General features: G+C 53.0%; 1 long non-coding RNA gene across 2 annotated transcripts; it reads left to right on the forward strand.

The window, feature by feature from the left end:
* Positions 1-3,041: 3,041 nt before the first annotated feature.
* LOC129017689 (uncharacterized) lies at positions 3,042-10,102 on the forward strand. 2 transcript variants are annotated; one of them, XR_008495105.2, is made up of 6 exons: positions 3,131-3,390; positions 3,793-4,017; positions 4,332-4,468; positions 7,765-7,936; positions 8,108-8,286; positions 8,385-10,102. It is a non-coding gene; the product is annotated as an uncharacterized LOC129017689 (long non-coding RNA). The 2 variants fall into 2 exon arrangements; XR_008495104.2 differs by having other exon boundaries at positions 3,042-3,214; positions 3,796-4,017; positions 7,765-8,286; positions 8,385-9,875.
* Positions 10,103-10,442: the final 340 nt, after the last annotated feature.

The raw sequence follows: 10,442 nt of genomic DNA on the forward strand, positions 1-10,442 counted from the left end.
GCTGCGGCCCGCCACAGGGTTCACTCTCTTACCCATCTTCCTCCGCCTCTGGCTTCACCTTCTCCCTGGAGCCTTGCTCCCTAACTGCCCCCTATCAGTAAGAATGCCCGCTTGTCCTCCCGCCTTTCATCTCAGTCCATCACCCCACCTCCACCCCTATCCCCACCCCTCCCCTTCCCAGGGCAGGAGATCCCTGGACAGAGGCCTAGGGGGAGGGGAGGGGCGCATGCGGCCTGACCTCGGCCATCGACATTCAAGGTGGAGTCCATTCCGACATCATTTGATTCTCAAATGAGGGGTTTGAAGGGGTCACAGGTGTGCACACAGTGCACAGGAATACACACTCTCAAGCTCACCTGTATGTGTGATCGTGCACTTACGTGTGCCCACACCGTCCTCATGCACTCCTGCCGACCTGACTGTCCTGCACATGCACCTCTCCAGGCATGCACACGGGCACATATGTGATCCGGACGTTCAAACGCGCATACTTACACATTCACCCATGCATGTATACAGTCATGTCTGCATAAGCCCTCACATGTATACAGTCACACAAGCACACACATATTCATGAGCGCACACACACTGACACCCATCAACAAACAAACAGATGCATCTTCAACAATATAGACTTCACCAGACTGTGAGTGTCTCCATGGGTTTATGAGCTCTGCAGGCAGGGATTATGGTTTCTTCTCTGAATTCCTGGTATACAGTAGGGTTCAAGAAAGTTCTGTAGAAGGGAATAAATAGAAAAGTGGTGAAATGGACTCATATCTGTGTACCCATCCATGTGCTAGGACCAAATTCATCTTGCCCTAGAAACCTTGCCAAGTCCAAATAATATGTCTCCCAACCCAAAAGGCATGCCACCCACCTCCATACTTACTCCTTTCCTGTTCCCTCCATTTCTTCATTCCCAGACATCAAGACCCTGGAGCACAGAGTTGATGGGGGTGTCTGCAAAGTCTATCCCAACACCCAAATCTTAACCATGTTTGGATTTCAGTTTCCTCCTTGAAAAAAAAAAAATCTCACTACCCTCCCTAGTTATGGAAACAAAAGAGAGATCAAGAGCGCTCGTGGGCCAGGCACATGCCTGTAATCCCAGCACTTTGGGAAGCCCAAGCGGGTGGATCACCTGAGGTCGAGAGTTCGAGACCAGCCTGGCCAACATGGTGAAACCTCATCTCTACTAAAAATACAAAAATTAGCTTGGTGTGGTAGCTCACGCCTGTAGTCCCAGCTACTCAGGAGGCTGAGGCAGAAGAATCACTTGAACCCAGGAGGCGGAGGTTGCAGTGAGTGGAGATAGCACCATTGCACTCCAGCCTGGGCCACAGAACAAAAACTCCGTCTCAAAAAACAAACAAACAAATAAAAAACAGTGCTCATGAAGAGGGCACGCTAGCAGTCTGTAGGTGACTTCCAAGATCGGTTAAAGCTAATTCATTCATTCATGGGGGAAAACATATCTGTCCTGTGATTTTCCTTCCTGTGTAACCCACAAAGTCCAGGGGACAGCCCTGGCCTGGAAAGGACAGGTAGACATCATTGTGGCTTTCAGCATGAATGCTGATGAGCCACCACCTTCGCGGCTGGACATAAGAGGCCAGGCAAAGAGCACCTCTTCAGAAATCACCGAAGAGTCATTCCTTCCAGACAGGGACTGCTTCTAAGGTGTCTCCTCCTCCCGCTGCTTTTCTAGACCTGCCTTCCTCTCAGCTGAATTCATAAAAGGCAGGAAGGAAGGGGCAACATTAGTACTAACAGCAGCGTCGAGCTGCTTACGACTAAGGGCATCGACAGTGTGGCATTAATTTAAATACTGCTGTTATTAATTTATGATCCCAGTTACTATTATTGCTAACGTTATCCATCTCAACACAATTTAATACGACCCACAATACTATGGCTGGGCCTGGGTTATTAATAATTTCCATGGTCCTGATCATTTAAGCCTTACTCAAACAATTACAAACAGCAACTGTTACTATTATTAGCAGTATTTCTATGATTAAACCCAAGCCCAAGACCACTGTGCAATGCTGAGTGCTGGCGGGGAGAGTGGCTGCAAAGTGTGTAGAGGAAAGAGCATTGCACTGGGAGTGGGACAGGCCTGAGTATTATTCCTCCCTCCCTCTCCGCCATTGCTGACTCCTCAGGCAGGTTACATCATCTCTTTTGGCCTCAGTTTTCTCATCTATCAAATGGGAATTTTGAAAGGGCAGGGTGAGGATCAAATGAAGTAACGTGGTGTTCATCACAAGGAGGAACTCACTTCCCTTGTATTCATTCGACATGTATTTATTGAGCATCTGCTGTGTGCCACACACTGCTCTAGGCCTTGGGGATTCATGCAGCTCCTTATGAAGCTGATGTTCTAGTGTGTTAGTTATTTGATATGAAGAGTTATTTTATTTAATTTATTTATTTATTTTATTTTTTGAGTCGGAATCTCGCTCTGTTATCAGGCTGGAGTGCAGTGGCACGATCTCGGCTCACTGCAACCTCCGTCTCCCTGGTTCAAGTGATTCTCCTGCCTCAGCCTCCCGAGTAACTAGGATTACAGGCACGTGCCACCAAACCCAGCTAATTTTTGTATTTTTAATAGAGACAGGGTTTCACCATATTGGCCAGGATGGTCTCGATCTCCTGATCTCAGGTGATCCACCCACCTCAGCCTCCCAAAGTGCTGGGATTAGAGGTGTGAGCCACCGCGCGCAGCCATGAAGAGTTAGTTTATAATGTGAGGTCTTGGCTTGACTGACCATACCAGATAGCCTGGATATGATCAGGATATTCCTTTGCTGAGACTCCCACCACAAGCATCTATACCAAAACCAGTACCACTATGACCATTATCATTATGACCACCACCAGTACCATCACCATCATCACCACCACTGCCACCATCACCACCACTTCTAACAACACCAGCACCATTATGACCGTCATCCTTATGCCACTGTCATCAGTGTCACTACCAGCATCACAACGATCACCACCATGACACGGCCACAGTTATCACCATCACTATGATCACCATAGTCACCACCACCACGGCTGCCATGGCCATGGCCTCCAACACCTACCTTCCTACATCTGCACCACCACGAGCAGCAGAGATTCTTCATGAGGGCAGGATGCACTGGCCCTCCCTTTTCCTAGGAACAATATCAGAGGCCTCATGAAGCCACTGCCTGCCTGAGTATAACTCTCTAGTGTTCACGACTCCTGGCCCCAGACATGAGTGGGCTCCAAAAGTTTCTCCCTGCTTGACAAGCCACACTGTCTTCCCAGCCCCATCTCTCCTAATCCTCAGCACTTAGAGCCACAGCTGCGGGATATGGCATGGAGAGAGGGCTTGTAGGGGCTGACCAGGAGGTGGGATCCCAAAGGGGGCACCAAGAGGCCAGCAGTGTTCCTGGAGAGTCCCTCAGAACCATCTCCTACAATAGAGTGCCCATAGAGAGGACTCCTCCCCCTACCCCCCACCCCCAAGCTTTCTGGTCCTATAGTGACTCTAAGGAGAAAGGGTGGAGAACATCAGTGCAATTCCACATGGAGCTGGGAGTGGTAGTCGCATCAAACTGCATCTTTAGGAATCAAATGGGAGGGGCAACTCCTCCCCTATATAGCTCTCCACCCCACCGTCACCCTGCCCCTCCAGGAAGGCAACCTCCTTAATACACACTGTCTTCCCTGTCCTCCCATTCCACTCCACCCCCCTCATCTCAGCCCCTCAGCAAAACACAACTCACAGCTCCCTGTGCCTCATGTCCCCAGCAGTTGTTAGGGAGCCAGCCTGCAGCTCCAGCCAACTTCCAAGCAGAAATGGGATCGCAGACAATGAGAACTCACACTTATTGGGATGGCCTGACCCCCTTAAACTCCACTTCAATCCCATGAGGGAAGTACAGTACTGGGATCACCATCTTACAGAAGAAGAGACTGAGGCTTGAAGAGGTTAAGCCATTTATCCAAGGACCTCCAGAAGGAAGCAGTGGTACCGTAAGTGGCCACTGTTCTGCACCAGGCCCTCAACAGTCACCTTCCCCGGTTGCTTCTCCCATCCATCCCAGCCCCTCCAGCCTTCACCCCAGCTAGACCAGCAGCCACCCCATGGATTGGGGAGATAGAACTTCCATCTCAAAAGAGTGAACTCTGCCCTCCAGCTACTACTCAGACTCTCTCCTGACATGTATTTATAGAATTTAGCTTAGGGGGCAGGAGAGGAGGGGTGGAGGCCAGCCAGGGGAGTGATCTTCACCAGTTCTCACTTTTTCTGCTTTGGGGGAATCGCTTCCCCTATCCTTCAATTCCAGTGTCCAACCAGAGGAGGGGTGAAATGAGGTGGGCAAGGAGACAACCATCTCCAAGGCAGAGAGCCAGGGAGAGAGCGGATGAGGTGGGAACCTCCCCCAGCTGCATCCCATCTGCCCCGGGCAGGCAGCCAGGCAAGGTAAGTGAAACCTGCTGCCCCCCATTCAGAGCTTGCTTAGTGGCTTTGAAGCATGATGCAGTGATTACCTCTGAGCTGACTCCTTCTGGGCTGCAAGGGGGTTCTGTCCAATGAGGGAACAGGGTGGGGCCTGGGGACTGGTCTGGGGTCAGCGAGTTTTGATTCTGGAGCTGAATTAGTAGTGAGAGGGGCGGGAGGAATTAACAATGTTGGAGTCCAGTTAGATTAACTTGAGCATCAAAGTGGGCCAGTTGCACAGTGCCCTCCCCCGCCGTCTGCTCCAGCCTCAGAGGCTGGTGTACCTCCACTCTATCCTGGAAGGAGCCCCATCTGACCCACATTTGTCAGCTTCTCCCACCTCCAAGCCCTTACCTGTCTTCTCTTTTCCTTTGACATGACAGTAGAATGACGTCTGCAGTCGTCTTCCTTCCAGGTCACCCTCCCTCCCAACACTCCCCCATGTGGCACCCATACCTTCTGTCAATGTCACAAGATCTGGTCACTTCATTCAAACGTAGGTGTTGTGGACTTCATCTTCCTTAGGCTTTGTGTCTTGGAGAAGGGGTACCCAGAGTGGGCAATGCTAAACCCAAGTGCTTGAATGGGAAGGGCACAGAGAGTACCCCATACCCCAGGGCAGCCATCTCCCTGAGTCTAGGAGCCAACCCCTTACCTCCGCCTTCTGGTCCTGCCTCTCTCCTCACCTCTACAGCACACAGTTCTCCCCCAGGAACCTTCCTCTAGGAAGTTCCTCGCAACTCTCAACTTTGATTCTTCCCGGCCCTGAAGGACTGCGGAGCTGCCTGACAGTTCTGAAGGATCCAGTCATCTTTTTCACTTTTTGTTTTGCATCCAAGGACAGGCAGGATAGTGTTTTGTTTGTTTTGCTTGTTAGTTTGTTGCTTTGTTTGTTTGGTTGGTTTGGGGTTTTTTTGACAGAGTCTTGCTCTGTTGCCCGGGTTGGAGTGCAATGGTGCGAGCATAGCTCACTGCAGACTCAAACTCCCAGTCTCAAGTGATCCTCCCACTTCAGCCACCATGAGTAGCTGGGACTGCAGGTGTGCACCACCAGGCCAGGCTAATTATTATACTTTTTGTAAACATGAGGTTATGCCATGTTTCCCAGGCTGGTCTCGAGCTCCTGGGCTCAAGCAATCCACCCACCTTGGCCTCCCAAAGTGCTAGGATTACAGGTGTGAGCCATGGCACCAGCTAGGATGTTTTAAAGAAAAACTAAATAGGCTACACCATGGCTGGAACAGCGTGAAGTCAACAATGGGAAGATAGGAGGAAGAGGCATTGGGAGACACGGGCGCTAGTCTATCATTTATTTGCTGTGTGGCCTTGTGACAGTCCCTTCCTTGTTCTGAGCCTCCCTTTCCTCGTTTGTAAAGTGGGCGTAAGATACTAGTCTCACCAAATTACTTCGAGGAGTCAAGGAAGTACTGTAGTGAGTGTGAGTATGCTTTGAAAGTCAGATGAGCTGGAGAGATGTCAATTAGTCTTACTCTGTTTGATGCTGCTGCTGATGCTGCCTGCGGGCTGGAGGCCAGATGAGGGGTGAGATGACATTTCAGCACTGGAGACCGAGGCCCGGGGTCCTTCCTGCTGTAGATAAGAGCCAGAGCTGTGACAGGCCTCCGGCTCCAGCAAGATTCCCACGGGAATCGCTGGGGTAGGAGACGTCCCAGGCTTCAGCTTATCTTCACTTGGACTTGTCTGGGAAGTGGGGTCAAGTGCAATTGTCTGGGTTGGTTTCCAGCAGGGGAGGGCAAAGGGCATGGATGCACAGTCTGGACTAAGTCCCGCCTCCCCTTCAAGGGAAGACCCATCTGAGGGCTCAGGAAGGGGAGGAGGTGAAGGAGGATCATTTCCCAGTGCTGCCATTGCAAGGCCAGGTTGGCCAGGCCAGGGGACCCCTGAGACAGGGCTGGAAATTTAAAAGCAGAAGACTGAGTCACCAGCTCTTCCTGCACCAGCTCTTTCAGTACCACCAATGCCACTTGCCAAGTCAGTGCTTTCCTCCAAGGAGGGAGGAGAGAGAAATGCAGCCCCACCCTCGAAGAAGCTCCAGTCTGAGGCCTGGAAGTCCCCCTGCTCTGAGGAGGGAGACACAGTCCTTAGGAGGGCAAAGGTGGGTCTGGAACTCGGAGGAGAACCTCAGTGCAATACTCCTCTCCTAGGCTCTGGGGCTGGTGGGTGGGGGGCAGGGAGGGGGAGATACACAGCCCATGGCCTTGGGGAGGGATGTCTAAGGAGTTCCCCAATCAAACAGGACCGTGTTCAGCCAGGCACGATGGCTCATGCCTATAATCCCAATACTTTTGGAGGCCGAGGCGGGTGGATCACAAGGTCAGGAGTTCGAGACCATCCTGGCTAACACAGTGAAACCCCATCTCTACTAAAAATACAAAAAATTAGCTGAGCTTGGTGGCAGGTGCCTGTAGTCCCAGCTACTCGGGAGGCTGAGGCAGGATAATTGCTTGAACCTGGGAGGTGGAGGTTGCAGTGAGCCGAGATCGTGCCACTGCACTCCAGCCTGGGCGAGAGCAAGACTCTGTCTCAAAAAACAACAACAACAACAACAACAAACAGGACAGTGTTACACCTGGGGCAGGAACACAAGCGTTCTCAATTACACATTCTAGGCTGGGAGTCAGATTTCAGAAGTGGAAGGTAGCCCAGAGACCATCAACAGTAGGGGAAACTGAGGCCCAGAGACATATGCCACATGTTCCAAGTCACTCAGTAAGGCAGTTGCAGAGAAGGGGATTATAGAGCATTTTCAGCAGGTGTGGTGAAGAAGGCCTGGGCTAGGCCCCTCAGCATTGCCCCAATTCTCTGTGTCTAGAAGCCACTCACAGTGCCCCTCCATACCTGTGTCCCCCGCCTGTGACACAGGGGAACTGTCCTTCCCACATGGCCTCTGCTCCTGCTCCCTGGGGAGTCTGAGTCCCGGTTCTTGTCCAGCCCAGCCCAGCCCAGCCTACAGGGTGCCCAGGAGAGGGGAGGGAGGCAGGGTGGGGGCACCTCCTGAAGGAGCCAGCGGGGGAAGTGCTGAGTCGGCACTCAGAGCCCCGGCCATCTCCTCTCCTGTTCCATTACTCATCCCTACAGAGGCTCTCCCTCCTCATTCCCGACCCAGGCCCGGTCTTGAGAAATGTCTTTGCCCCCGCCTCATATGCCCCCTCCACCTCAGCTGGAAACCCTTAAGCAAAAAGGTCGTCAAGATGATTAAATGCGAACAGATTTTCAGCTCTTTTTCCACTTTAATTAAAAATGTGCTCTCCTTTCAGAGGAAGCTGGAGACAGAATTGCGGCTCCCCAAAGGCCCCTGGGCTGAAAATCGAGGCAAAAACACTGAGAGGTGTCTGGGGGCTGGCCTGTGGCGGCCTGAGGTCAGGGGCCTGGCCTGGAGCTGCCAGTGCCGCAGGCCCTGCCAGAGAGAGCAGCAGGGCCTGGAGGCTGGTGGGCACTGGGAACAGGGCAAGGACACAGGTGGAGGGTGGGATGGCTGGATCTGGAGTGGGGTGGGATGGGGAACAGAGATACTTCATTTCCACACTATTGGGGAGCCCCCGGTCTGGGGAGGAGGGGGACCAAGTCACTGTCCTCAAGGAGGACTGTGGTCTGCCACAGAGAATTCAGGCTAGAACACGGATCAGCAACTCCCAGGCAACCTGGGGCAAGCCCAGGGGTGGCCCAGTGCCCCTCTGTCCAGAGCCCAGAGACTGAAGAATGCGGGCGCACACAGGAGGCAGCAGGATCGGTCTCTGCAGGCTTCCCTCAGGGGAGTTCGGATGCCAGCGGGCAGAGAGGTGAAGCTTACATCAATACAAAGATTGGGAGATTGGGAGCAGGCAGAAGCCACCAGGAGGAGGACTCTCCCCTTCTCCCCTCCCTCTTTCTATCACAGATCAAGAGGGAAGAGAGGAGAGGGGAGTGGCCAGGGAAGGGATTTGGATGAGACACCTGAGAACATCCGCAGGGGGAGGAGGGGAGGATGGAGAAGCCGGCACAGGCAGCAGGAACAAGCAGAGCCCACAGCCCCTGATCGAAGATGATCTCGTTTCCGGTCTGGCCCCAGCCCTTGGCAGGCCCTGGAGTGGAGCTTCCCTCCAAGAGCGTAAGGCAGGAGTATTGCATTTGAAGTTCCTCTTTATGTTCCCAACCCGCCTCTGCACTCCAGTGGGACAGGAGACTGCAGAAACGGCTGCTGGGGCCCAGAGGGAAAGGCCTCCCACCACTTCCTGTACCTGCGCTGGGGTGGTCCCCCTGCCCTGCACTCCGAGTGGGGAGTTGGTCCTTAACCCAGGAAGGAATGTGATCTCTGCCTGCCAAACCACCCTGGTGTTGGGGGCAGCCCACTGCCCAGCTCCCAGGCAAGAAAGCAGTTCCCCATCACTTCCAGGGAAGGGGCCAGACTGTAGTGGGGCACCCAGGACCCTTCAGAATCCAGCCTCCGTATCTTTCCAGTCCTATCTTTACCACCAGCCCTCTCTGCCACCACTGAGAATCCCACTAAACAAAGTGAGGGGGGCCCTGGAGGCAGGAAGCCACCGACTCAGCCGGGCTCAGAGAAGGCAACAGGAGAGTTGGCCTTGAACCGTGGTAGACCCTCACAGGGGAGAGGGCAGGGCACTCTGGGCGGGGCAGGGGGTGCTGCTTGCGAAAGGGAGTGGTGTGGATGGAAATGCTGAGCTATCAGTTTGGGGGCAAGGTAGGGGATGGGGCAGCAAATGGATTGAGGGGAGCTGGCAAATTCTGAAGTCCCCTTTCCTGGTAGGTGGTGATCACTGCCTCTCTTTGAAATGCCCTTCCTGCCCACAGGCAGACAGCAGGCTCCAGGTCAAAACCTCCTGCTTCTCTGAGAAGCTCTCCCATTCTCCTCTCTCCTTTCAAACCTGGCAGCTATCTGGATGTCTCTGATTCCTGTCACCCTGGTTGGTCCAGCCTCTCTCCTCCTGGATGCTTTGGTAGAATGAACATCTATGTCCAGAGCTTGGGTACAGCCTCTCCCGCTCTCCCAGTGCGGTGGGCTACACTGCACATCCTACCCGGACCAGCAGCTGGCACCTGCTTCTCCAGGAAGGCCATCTGGCCAGGAGAGGAGAGGAGCACTGGCCTGGTGCTAGAGCGTTGGACCTCTGACAGCCTGAGTCCCCTACTGCAGCCCCTATGCCTTTGGCCTTCCCACCTACATTCTACTTTTAGAAAACCCAGGGCCTCGGCAGCAGAGAGTAGCGTATTTTGAAAGAGTCCAAATGGAGCAAGTGGGGAGGGGCAGCGACCGGGCGGGAAGCGCGTCTCCGTTGGAGGGCACTGCTTTGCCCGGAACTCACTATTCTTTCCCAGTGTTAATTATCAAAATTAACCGAACACTATAAATAACCCAACTTGGAGACTTGAAGAGCCTCACTTCTAATTAATTCATTTCCAATCAAGGCACTTCTACGCCCCCCTACCCTAGAATCTGACGGATGGGAACCTCATTGTGCAGCTTCTTGAATATCGAATCCCACCGTCCCTCTCACTCCTGAGCTGTGAACGCTCAAAGAGAAAAGAGAGAGGGGAGGAAAAAACACTCTGCTTTCTTGGAAGGGGGTAGCCTATAAATAACCCCATATTGGTGCATTTGATGGACGACGTTTGTGTCTAGATAGGCTTTTGTTGGGATGAGAGGGTAGGGGTGGGGTGGTGGAGACTTCCATCTGCCGCCTCGTTCACTGGGCAATAAATTTTAAAGCAAGACTGTGAGCACCATCCAAGGCCTCCGTGTTGGCTAGAGCTGGGGAGACTGATCGATAGAAGGGGAGGAGGGATGGGGAAGGAGAAAAGAGAGAGAGAAAAAGAAAGAGAAAATGCAAGCTCTAGGACAAATGCAGGGAGGAGGAGAAAATGAGAAGGGGTGAGGAGAAAGAACCAGAGAAGGAGAAAGGAGGCAGAGAGAAGAAACAGAAGGGCAGGAAGAGAA

This window comes from Pongo pygmaeus, chromosome 19, assembly GCF_028885625.2.
Source record: "Pongo pygmaeus isolate AG05252 chromosome 19, NHGRI_mPonPyg2-v2.0_pri, whole genome shotgun sequence".
Lineage (NCBI taxonomy): Eukaryota > Metazoa > Chordata > Mammalia > Primates > Hominidae > Pongo > Pongo pygmaeus.